This window comes from Triticum aestivum, chromosome 3D (assembly GCF_018294505.1).
Source record: "Triticum aestivum cultivar Chinese Spring chromosome 3D, IWGSC CS RefSeq v2.1, whole genome shotgun sequence".
In the NCBI taxonomy this organism is placed as follows: Eukaryota; Viridiplantae; Streptophyta; class Magnoliopsida; order Poales; family Poaceae; genus Triticum; species Triticum aestivum.
Window position 1 is genome coordinate 581,087,528 of NC_057802.1, and position 8,155 is coordinate 581,095,682.

An 8,155-nucleotide genomic window follows, 5' to 3' on the forward strand; every position below is an offset into this window, starting at 1 on the left:
GCTAGAGCTGGAGATGAAGATGGAGAAGCTAAGGCTAGCAAAAGAACAGAGGTGTATCCTTCAGGCTCAGGCAGACATAATTCACAACACCAGGAAGGCAATGAAAGAGATAAAGGTGGGCAGGGATCTTCTTGCACAAGAGAAGACAGAGCTTGAGAAAGTAGTTGCTGATCTGCTGAATGCTGGCCATGGGAGCAAGGAAAAGCTTGAGAAAATCAATGCCATACTGGAGGCTTGAAGATTTGGACAATGGTGGTTAAGTAAGTAATAAGGTGGCCTACACATATAACAGGCCTTGCAAGATGATGGTAGGAGTATATTTTGTGCAGTCCTATATGAACTGTTTAAGTTATGGTAACTAGAGTGGTGGAGAACCTTTGCTAAGTCTGGCTTATGTTATTGTACTGTTAAGAACCTATCTATCTTAAGTAATGCAGTGAAGAACTGTTTTATTTCTTTAGGTTGTTTTCCTGAAACTAGCAATGTTGTACTAGTTTATTTTTGGGCCTAAAACCATTATGTATACAATGTGGGCCTAGACTGGGCTGTTTTATTACTCCACCTACCTACCACCAACCATTAGTAGTCTATAACACTACTAGGAAAAGGCCTGCTAGTGGCGCACCTGTTTTGCCTACTAATGGCGCACTACAGGTGCGCCACTAGCACCACGCCATTAGATTTTATTACTAATGGCGCACCACAGGTGCGCCATTAGTATACCAGATACTAATGGCGCATGATGTAGTGCGCCATTAGTAGACCATACGGTGCGCCATTAGAATGCCTCCCAGGGGGGCATATTTAACCATGTCTCTGGCTTACTAATGGCGCACTTGTTGCTGATGCGCCACTAGTGTGCATTTTGCAGTGCGCCACTAAAGTTCTGGGTGGTGCGCCACTAGTATGAATATTTGGGATTTTTTTTCTTTTCTGATATTTGCACAGGTTACAAAACATATTACTGCACAGAATATAGATAGCACAACATATAAACAGCAGAGTTATCGAATACAATAGAGATTAGTCTCCGAATACAGTTCATCATATTAGTCTCCGAATTCAAAAGACCGAACAAAGTTAGAACATTACAAGTATCGAAACCGCGAGTAGCGAGTTTGTCTTCACATTACAAGTCGATATCGATCATCTAAACTACCATCACATAGAAGAGAGTTGCGGTCATCACGATTAGCATCATCGCGATGAAACTGGTCTTCATTCGGTTCCTCCTCCGCTCACTCCTCTCTCCCGCTAGATAGCGCGCGTATCTAGCTTCCGCCTCCGCCCTAGTGGTGTACCCTTTGTAACTGTTACCGCTGAAACGGTGAACCTGTCTCCGACACTCCTCCCAGTCGTCGTAGACTCCGGGAACCTTACCCTTGTACACGACATATGATGGCATCTCCATGCACTAGCCAAACAAAAAGTTAGTAGCAATTCACAGACAATACATAAGCAATATATAAGTATGCAACAAAAGGATCGGAAGAGAAAAGCAACACATTAATAGCACGATTCATGGTCCTACTAATAAATAGCATCGATTACATATAAATTGAACGACTGTCCAAACCAAAGAGACATACAAGTTCATTAAAGTTTAATATTACAACATGAGCCAATCGACATTTCAGAACTACATAGCATCACTACTTTCGACTCGACTCAGGGACCAGAGCGTGGATGAAGCCGCCGTCTTTCGTGATGGTCATGAAATCGCGGGCGTTGTCAGCCTGCAGTTGTAGCGTTGTTTCTATCTCACTGTTGGACGGTTGATGTCTGAGATAGAACTGCCCCGAGGTACGAAGTACATCTTGATGGATGATTTCCGCGAACTCTGACTGGATGCGAAAGAATTCTTGTCTGATGTCCGCGTCCTGGATTGCCGACAAGTGTGCGGCCCAATCTTTGAGATTACTTGGTAGCAGAAGGTGATTATGGTCCCGTACGATCACCCGCATGTGATGGAGGGCGTAGTAGGCATCCTTCTGACCGCCAGGCGGCTGCTTGACGCAGGAGAACATCGTATTGTGGCTGAAGATGTGCTTGCCGTACCTACGAACTAGCCTGCTGAAGGTGCCTCCAGATCTGGCGTAGCCGGGGAGAACATCATCAAGAACTTTCTTGATATTTGTGTAGTCTTTCTTCGACTGACGGTCCGGGTCAAAATACGTGGCCATGGAATATTTCGGGCTTAAGAGGATGAGTGTGCAATGTGTGTCACTGCACAAAACACGGAATGTTAGAAAAAAATGATCGAAATCTAAGAAATCATATGTTACGGGGCGGTGAGGGGATGACTTACTCGGGAAAGTAAGGCACGAGGAAGTTATCCTTATCTGGGTTTGCCAGAATGACGCCTTTGAGGTATGAACTTGCGACTTGCCGGTCCCCAGCGCTGCCCAAGATCTTGGCACGCATGTAGAAGGGGTCGACTATCACGATGTCCGGGGTCTTGTCTCTAATGATCCGCATCTCCATACTCAGCGAAAATAGCCGAACAAAGGTGTAGTGCAGCGGATGAAGGTTAAACATAGCGAAGATGTCATCAAACCGCAGGACGATCGTACCCCCGATGGCACTATCCACAAAGCCCTTTCCCTCTAGCACCTTGGCCACGAAAACCGGGTATGCCACATCATTCTCGGAGAGACGCCGCTTCTCCAAAAAAAGAACACTGTCATGCAGACTCCGCATAGCACAGGTTGCAGCATTGAGCAGATTAGTCGGTAGCACCGGCCTACCCTCCACATGCACCCTCCTCGAGATATCCTTAGGTGAAGGTGGCCCGTCCTGAGCATGGATCGTACTCGGTGCCGGCTGGCTTGCACCGCCCTTGTTATTCTTTCGTTTCCGTCCCTTCTTCCTCATCTCCTGTAATGGGATCGAGTTCTGCTCAGAGACCGCCTTCTAGAGTGTGTTGGGGCTGATAATATTCCGCACCTCGGCTATCTGAGGCTCAGTGAAGGCGGCAGCTGGAGGCGTCTCCTGAGAAATGAACGCCGGACGACGCCTGTTGCAATTGGGTTTCTCCGCGGTACCAGCTCGATCGCGGTCGTCTTTTTCAGGGTTGGGTTCTTGAGAAGAAGGCCCGAAGAATTCCTCACCGTACCCATGTTCGGCAAAGTACTTATCGGCGTTGGTAAATGTACCGTCGTCCTTGTCGTCGTCGTCCGGATCCTGTGCCATATGCATGTCCGGATCCTGTGCCATAGGGATGTCCGGCATGTCTGGTAGCGTTGCGGCGGTCTTGCCATGGCTTGGCGCCGGCACGACTGGCGGTGTTGTCTGTGGGGTGGTGTCCCCCGCCCCCAAACGAATCTGGCTCTTCGGCCAAAGCAGGAGCCAGCGTACACAGGCGCTGAGGGTCATCACATCATCTTCGTCGGCCCCAGTGGGTCGAATCGGAGGTAACAACTGGTCGCAGCCTGGCAGCACCCGAACCAGTTCAACCCTATACATAGTGGGTGGCATCGGATTACCGTGGGACACGGGGTTGCCGGTTGAACGATTCTGCCCTTGGCGACATCGATCAACTCGCCGCCCACGAAGTGCAGGAGAGTGCATGGATAACGTCGGCGGCGCCCTGCGAAAACATGTATGGCGTCAGGGATGCCCAGTCAAAGGCAAGGAGATGAAATCATCGGCCGAGAGGCTTAGTTACCGTGATGGCGTCGAGCTCGGCTAATGTCGAGGCACCGCCAACGGCGGGCGTGCAACTGACGGAGGGGCCGCTTGCTGCTGAGGTGCCGGCCGGCGTACACCCGGGTGCATTAAGCTCCAATGCCCGTGCGCCGGAGACACCAATACCGCCTCCGCCGGAGACACCAATGGCGCCGCCTGCGCGTTGTGCGAGTTGCTGGCCATGAAGCTGGGAACCGGGGCGGCCCCTATTGGCCGCCCGCAATCCACGCCTGCAGCCCCTTAATCAAGCTAGGCACAATGGTGGAGAGCGTCGTTCCCAGTTGTTGTTGCACTTGCTCTTGGACAATCTCCGGAATCCGCGCCACTTGTGCCTTGAGTTCTTGAACCTCACGTGACTGGCTTTCCGAGCTGGTCTTTTTCTCCTTTCGCCAACCAGCGTTATAGTATGACGACCATTTTGTGGACAAGCCTTTGCCGGCCACACGACTAGCTGACGATGGCTTACTGAGCTTATCCTTGTTTTTCATTATGTTCAACGCCCTATTTAGAGTGTTGTCCCAAGCTGGGGAGCTCTAAGACGACCCCGCGCTACTGCTTTCAGTCTCCTGCGGAAGGAATGTGAACCATTTAGAAATTTGGCTTCATTAACTAGAATGCAACCATATATGTAGCTAATTACGCGGGGGTGTATTCCTTACCAGAACTTTCTCAAGCGTCTCGGTCTTCGGATCCGTGGTAAGCTCCTTTGTTACCGGGTCCTCCTTGTACCGGGCCCTGACATAGTTCCTTGTCTGCTTCTCACGGTATTTCTCGAAGCGGGGCGGTAGGCCTTGCTCGGCACGCTCCGCGTCCTCCTTGTCCCATATAGGTTCCGCCACTCTGTAACCGCCGGGACCGAGTTTGTGGACCCCTAAGTTCAAGTCCCGCATCTCTTTCCCACACTGACTTGATTCCTCGGATGCGCCGCTCTCGCACTTGATCTTGAACTCCTTGTAGTAATCTTCGATGATCGAAGGATTTTTCGCCTTGATCTTCTCATAACTATCACCTTTGTTAATCATTCTCTTCACCGTGCTTCTCCAAGTAGACACGACCGTGCTCATCTTCGTGAGGGCGGCACTGTTCACTTTATTCCCTGAGAAGCGTGTGTTTGCAAACTCAGCGGGGAACTTGTATCGTTCGTGCAGCTTCGTGAAGAGGAGGTTGCGCAAATTCCCTCGGTCCTTATGCCTTAGGTTCTCGGTGTTGATCGAGACGGTGCTCCGGAGAATGCACCCGAGCTGAATCGAGTACCCCTTGACTAATTCTTTGGGCGCCGTTGGATCCCCGTCGCAGTTCACTTCAGTAAATTCCTCCTTGACGGTGCCGAGCACGTTCGGGCGCCGGTCCTTCCGTTGCCTCTTCGGTTGGCTGCCATCTATGCGTGCGCTGCCATCATCAGTGGTGGCATCCTCGGTGGCACCATCAGTGGTGTCATCCCCGACGCCACTAGGTGCTGTGTAGTCAGGATCGGTGTCTTCCGCGGCGTCCTCATAGCGGTGAGGTTCTTCCTCCATCTCCTGGAACAGCTCCCAGAATGCCTTGCCGCCCGAACCGCCGGCCTCATTGTTGTGGGCCATGTTTCGCTCTAAATAGGAAAAAAGTTTGGTCAAAAAGTTGGTTATTGTCAAGGAACAAGATCTCTAAGTTGACCAAATAACCTAATTCTCGAGGAATTCGTTTTTAGTGTGTTGTTGCTAAGGTCCAAGTCCCTTCCTAACCCCCTTCTTCTTGTCTCCTCTCACTATCTCTCTCACACACATGGCAAGCAAGGGTGTCTGAGTGTGTGAAAAAATACTAAACTAATCCAAGGGCTGAAAATTGATCATTTAGGTTTTTATCGACACTGAGGCACCCTAAAAGCCAAGGTCTTATCATTTAGGGTTTGACTCTTGGCTAACCAACCTCACCTCCTCCTCCTCCTCCTCCTCTTCTTCTTCGTCGTCTTCCTCTGATTAAATGGATTTCCAGGATGTAGGTGGATTCATGTGTATATATACACCTACACTAACTACTAGCCAGCCAGTGTGTTTAGACTAGATCGGGGGTATTGTCTTCTGTTGTGTCATTTTCATAGTTTCTTTCTGATCACAGTGGATGAGGAGCTTGATTGGTTACTTTAATGGCGGTCAGGGCCAGGTAGGGGAGGTGGGCAGGCAGGACAGGAGCGAGGTCAACGGCTCGTGGATGGCTCACACATGGCCGCCCCCAGCTCCAATCGTGAGATTACGCAGGCAAATAAACAAAGAAGATCCTACTTAATTAGGTACTAAGATACCCCGGCCCCCATGCTTTAGTCGCAAGTACCCCATATGTCCTATTTTTAGCAAAGTCATGCTAAAATTCACGGAAAATTTCAGCATGACCTTTGCTGAAAATAGGACATATGGAGTACCCGAATTTGCCGGAACGGAAGTTAATCGACATTCCGGCAAACTCAAGGGCCTCTCAGGGTACCTGCAAAATCATTATCCCACCCCCGCCCCGCTGCAACCCCACAACACGACACGATGGTCGGAGACAAAACCCAGCAATATATCTTCTAGCCATAAATTGACTTAGTATGCTGGCTTTGGCATAGCAGAAATCAAACTGAATAAAAATGACTTAGTATGCTGGCTTTGGCATAGCAGAAAGCAAATTGAATAAAAATGAGTTAGTATGCTGGCTTTGGAAATAGCAGAAAGCAAACTGAATAAAAATGGTAGTTACGGTGCATATTCACACCAAACCACTAGGAGCCCTGAATCGCCAATCCGGGAAGTCCTGCTGCACTATCATTTGAACCTAATTAGGTTCAAAACTCACTAAGCTTGTGGGTATAGTAAGTTAGTGTTCTAAGTATGCACTAAATAGTCCTGCTGCACTAGTGGTTAACTGAACTGCAATAGTTCAGCAAAATGACTACTCTTCTCTGTCTCTGTGAATGAATTTGCTTTCCTGATCTGTTGGGTATAAAATAATTCCTATCAAGAATCGCAATATTATACCAGCTGTTAAGACCATATGGATAAGAAAGATTTTACATTCAAATTTCTAAACGATGGCATAACAGTGTAAAGCATTCGACTTCAACCATTTGTATTGCTCAGAAATGTAGTGGAGTGTTACTTATGCCTAGCAATCAAGCAGACACTCATATTAAAATGAAATTGAGTTAGGAACCACTTTCAATACTAGTTTCTGAAACTGGAAATAATATTATTTAACCAATTGAAATAAGTTATATGGAAAATTTGCTACAAGAAATCATGTACTCCAGTCGGGCTTGGGCTGAGCATTTGATTATGGTTAATAGTTTACTGCTAAATAAATCAACAAACTTAGACATCCGTGTTAAACACCAATGTGAGTGCAATGACAGGCAAGAAAATCCTGGTATGAGAGTAGATGGTTAAAAGAGCACTAGAAATAACAGAATTTCATGATGTGGCTCTAGTGAAAAATGGCAGCTCACTTTTGTTATATGCTATAAACAATCATGCTATTGGGATTTGGTAATCTAAGGGCGCACACCAGCAAGAGCAGAGAAGTAGCATATCACTGGTGTAATGGAAGTTTATGGCCTAATGCCTTGCAACCAGACACATTTCCATAACTAGCAGCCCCAACATATAATCAGTAAGATGCCCTACAACAGACACATTTCCTGAAAAAAAACAAGTTTAGTCCACCACACCCCGAACAGGGGCATCACTAGGCAAGCAGCAATGTGTATCCACCAGTAGCCATGTTACTTATAGGTAATAATAACAGGAGCAAATACTACAAGTCTGTCTCTGTTTTCCTTGTGCAGCAACGAAGGAAGCTAGAGCAGAGCAGAGCAGACCTTGGTTGTGCGGCAGCGTCAAGGTGACTTCCTCGTCCAGCACGTCGTGGCGTTCCCCTTGCCCCTGCCGTTGCCGTGGTGGTGGTGGTGGCCCCTACCGTTGCCGTGGTGGTGGTGGTCGCAGACGCAGTCGTGGTGCTCCGGTGGACGCGGCTGCATCAATCATTTGAATTGACATTTAATCAAGGGATAATTAGATTTATGCCCCTAGTTGTGTCCCACTCATCTGTTTTACCCCTAATTCCCAAAAGTCACCGGTTCTGTCCAAGTCACTTTGATCCTCTTATGCTTTTGCCCTTTGACTGTTTGACCGTCAGTTTGAAAACTTCATAACTAATTCATACAAAATCAAAAAAATGCAAATAAGATACCAAAATGTTCAGAAAAACATCACCTATATGTCAGTGTCATTTGCATTCATGAAAAAAGTGTTGGAAAGTGCACATCCGAGTTTTAGCTCTTTTGATACCACCATGAATAGTAAACTCTAAAAAAATTCAAAAAAAATGGTGGCAATGAACGACAAGTGTTCTAAGTGCTTGCCAAGTTTAATTAGGGAACGACATTTGTGGAAGTCGTGGCAAAAAAATAATCTATTTTGGAGTGCTGATTATTTTTTTTGCCGCAGCACCCACGAAT